Genomic DNA, 4,316 nt, shown 5'->3' on the forward strand with positions numbered 1-4,316 from the left:
GAAACGAAGAAATTTTGCATTACACATCCCATCTATAAATCGGCAAAACGGATGAACCTCGTCCTCATTCAATTCCTCCAAAATTTCAATAGATAGATTAGCTTTTACCAAAGACTTGAGCTTGCAATTTGAGCCGATTAAGAGACTTGCAAAATATATATGCTCCAAATACTCAAGATTGGGGGTATTAAAAACAACCCTGTCTGATCTTGAGTACGAAAGCCACGACAACTTCGTTAGGGAAGGAACGTTGATATCAACTAATTCAACATCACATAATTGTACTCCAGAAACCCGCTAATCGTCAAGCAATGGGAAGCTTGATGAAAGTGCCCAGCCTGAGTTATCTCCATGCATTATAATTTTTTCCAAATCCAAGACCTTAAGATTTGGCAAGCATTGCAATTTTGGAACCTTGAGGACAACCTTTCCACCTAAATTCAAGACTACAAGAGTTTTACAAGTAAAGATTTCAGTTGGAAAGACTTCCAACTTTCCGATATCGATTGCTAAATCTATCAACCACAATGCCAAGAACTTGAACATTGCGAGGAAGCACTGAACATATCCATGAATTAAACACAACTATTTGGCCAGCCAGCTTCTGAAATCTAAGACGAAACTCACTTACAGCAGAAATTGATTTAGAATACTTAAGTAGTCTTATAACAAAATCTGTAAATTTCTTTACACCATGGGTACCTGTACCTCCATCTTGTGTTTGAGGATGGACAAGCAGAGAATCATCAAGGTCAAGTTTGGGTACACCAAAGAAAATGTACCGCCATCTGGTGGACAAAATGGATGTGGAAGCTGCCAATTTTGTGGGAAGAAATGAGAGAATGTGGCAGAGGACGCCGTCTGGCAAGGCACTGAGTCGATCTTCTTGACAATCATCATCTGGGCCTGCTCTAAAATGCTTGGCCATCTCGGTGTTTGTTTCCAGGGCTGCTTTTTCAGATAGGTTTCGATCATCTTGGGGAAATGAGCTCGCTTTGAAGCATTTGGGGTTTTCTTCTGCCATAGTCCTCGCCAGTTAGAGTGGGGAAACTGAAAATCAGGTGGAGAACGTGCGATGTTGTGGGGTGCAGCGAGTTGTCGGTGAAGTGAAGAGAGTGACGACGATGATCAGGGAGAGGAAAAAAAGGGGAGCTGCGCTGAAGGGAAAGAAGTCCCTTTGCCACCACGTCGTCCACGGCGACCACCGCAGGCGAGGGAGGAGCACCACAAGCCCCCTCTTCCGGTGATATGGTCTTTCCACAATTTGGTGGAGCGGAGAGGGAAAAGAAGCGACAATTGATTGGGAAGGGTTTTGTGATGATTTTCAAGGCGGACCATGGCACGAACAATTGTTAGTTAGTAAAAACAATTGTGAACAAGGGCACCAACGATGTAACGGTTTTTAAACAAGGTGTAATTTTACGTGATTTATTTGTAAAATTTAATAACAGATACATAATTATTATGTACAAAATTTACATAAATAATAATAAAATATCACAACTCTCTTATAAGAATATACAAGAATTTACGTAGAATTACAAAATCTTCAAAAAATGTTACATTAGTTAGGGACTCGCTCCCTTTGAGGTGGTTATATTCCAGTCAAATATTGAAGGTTTTTCTATATTTATTTCTATATTTTCTAGCATTATGTGTACTTTCAATAATATTAAGTGAATTACTGAATTGTGTCAAATTCAGTTTTCCAAAAGTTTTCAAAAGTTATGCCTTTTTTTATAGGTTTAATTACATCTACCTCCCCAGATGTTTGGCCAAATTGCCAAGTAGATCTTGGGGTTTGGACAAATAATAGTCCAACCCTTGGAATGGACAAATGTTTATCAGGAACCGCTGACGTCAACAACCATTATAAAGTGTGCTGATCTCAGCGAAAAAATCTATGTTAAAATGCCCTTATAGCACCTTACATACCATTGGAAGCAGATAGTATTTTTTATTGTGTGTAAACTGGAGCTAATTCTTTGTGCAAAAACTACTAATAAAAAAATCTAAAAAATAAGAAATATTTAAGTAATTATTTCAGAAGAGAAAAACGAAGACAAAAAAAAAAAGCAAAAGACAATTTAAAAAATTGAAATCAACTTCTAATTCATTAAGGGAAATGTTCCTCGCCCAAAAAAGAAAATAATAAGCTAACAGTAAAATAGGAAAAAAAACTGTCTTAATGAACTATTTACATGTGTATTTGTTCCTTTTTGAAATAAATGAAATATCTACTAAAAATTGAAAAATTAGAGACTTTGATGCCTGACAAAGAGACATAAATCCACACCTCAATTACAATGGAGTAAAACAAAACAAAGCCTCCAAGACCTCCGTTATCATCTTCTTCCGGTTCTTGTCTCTATCCAGTCCTATCCAATCAATCTTGCTCTAACTAGTTTTTTATCAGGGATGATTTCAAAATCCTCCCTCAAAGTTTTTGACAATTACACTTAATTACTCTCTAATATTAAAAATTACACTCCCCTCCCCTTGAATGACATATTTGATAACAATTTCAGTCCCTGCTAGTAAAAACTTTCTTAAAATTTGAGAAAAAGTGCTGATACATAATTTTGTACCAAATTTGCCCTCATTGTATGTAGGAGCAGTAACAAGTCATCATTTACTTATTAGGCAAAACTATAACTTGGTAATTTTGGAGTTACAGCTGACTTCTTCCAGGGCTTAATAATTCTAGTAAAACTGATTCTGTCATTACATGTAATGACAAGCACAAAATAATAGTCCTCAAGGTTTAGGCCAGGAAGCTTATAGAGCCAGGTGGGTCAGCTTCTCAATGGCAGCAATGGATGTTCATGTTGCATCGTCTATGTTCCTCAAAACCTTTTTGAATGGCCATCATGCTCAAGTCGAGTGAATCTGGGTTTTTCTCAATCATGTTCCGAATAACTTTAGCTGCATCATGCAACAAGCTGCTCGAAGAGGAAGAACCATGTGAAACTGGTCCGCATGAAGCTCATGAGTTGTCCATTCACACGTGTGAAACAAATAAAGTGGATGTCCACGTTATCTCTAGCCTCTGTGTCACCACCAGTAGCTGCCACAGAATGAGCAACTTCCATTTCTCTATCATTTTCAAGGAATGTTGCACATTCCTCTGGGTTCATGTTTGCCGTAGTTTTAAAGAACTTGTTCGGGTATGAGCCCTCAGCAAGATTTATCTCTGAAGCAATATTCCCAACGGCATGAAGAAACTCAATTGTTCCACAGGCATTTCCAACAGTTTGTTTCATAAAGTATACTGCAGCACTATGATCCTTGATCAAGCTGTCTTCTTTTATTCTTGCTTCTTCAGTTTGTGGCGTGATGGGATACAGGAACAGCACAGCAAGCACTGCTTTGGAACCATTTCCAAAGGTTCTTTATCCAATCCAAAAATAGCTCATTTTCATGCCTCTTGAACATTTCAAAAACAAGTTCTTCAATGTTCACATCCATAGTTTCGCCACTTCTTGGAATAACACGTCTCAAATGTAACAGATAATTAAAATTCCCAGGAACTTCATGAAGTGCCCTTTCATAAACATCACTAAGAAGCGCTATGTAAGAATACTCGTCAGGATCCACATTGGGAATTCTAATTTTCTTTCCTTTGTAGTGAAGAATAATGTCATGGACAACTACACTAGGCATCCTGTTTTCACACTTTCAAGCATTAAAGGCTAGTAATGCAAGAAGCCCAAACAGAAGACAGAATTTTCCAAGTACTCAGGAAGGGGATGGGGGTGATGGTGCTTCTCTGAAGAGGGGGTGGGGAGAAAAGGAAAAGGACCAACTCTTATTACCATGGAAGGTGGTTGAGGTTAGTGTAGATACAGCAGTGCAGGAGAATGTGAAGGAGAAAGTTCAGGACAGGAAACAAGGGAGTTTGGTGGAAGGTGCTAAGAGGGAGACCTCTCTGATGTCGGGTTGTAAAAAGAAGGGGAATGAATTGGGGGGAAGCAGCAATGTTAATCAAGAATCAAATTTATGGGATGCAGGGGAGATACAGAAGGAGTGTCAGAGGGAGGATTTGAATGACAAGGGATGTGTTGACTCTATGTGGATTGATGGATCAACTATAGACAACAAGGTATGTGAGAGAGAGGGGAGGGGGTCAGATCCTGCAGATAAGAAACTGGATCAAACCAATTGCATAGGGAGGGGAGCTAGTAAGAACAAGGGGAATAGAGGGTGGAAGAGACTAGTTCGTGAGGTGAGCAATAGAGCACCTCTGAGGGACAAAAATGAGGAAATGGAAGTTGATAATGAGGGAGGAAAAAGGAAATCATGTGTGACTGTTGATA

General features: G+C 38.8%; 1 pseudogene; it reads right to left on the reverse strand.

Annotated features, from left to right (window-relative positions):
• Positions 1-405: 405 nt before the first annotated feature.
• LOC113739909 (ubiquitin carboxyl-terminal hydrolase 3-like) lies at positions 406-3,599 on the reverse strand (annotated as a pseudogene).
• Between the last annotated feature and the right edge of the window lie 717 nt (positions 3,600-4,316).

This window comes from Coffea arabica, chromosome 1c, assembly GCF_036785885.1.
Source record: "Coffea arabica cultivar ET-39 chromosome 1c, Coffea Arabica ET-39 HiFi, whole genome shotgun sequence".
Classification (NCBI taxonomy): domain Eukaryota; kingdom Viridiplantae; phylum Streptophyta; class Magnoliopsida; order Gentianales; family Rubiaceae; genus Coffea; species Coffea arabica.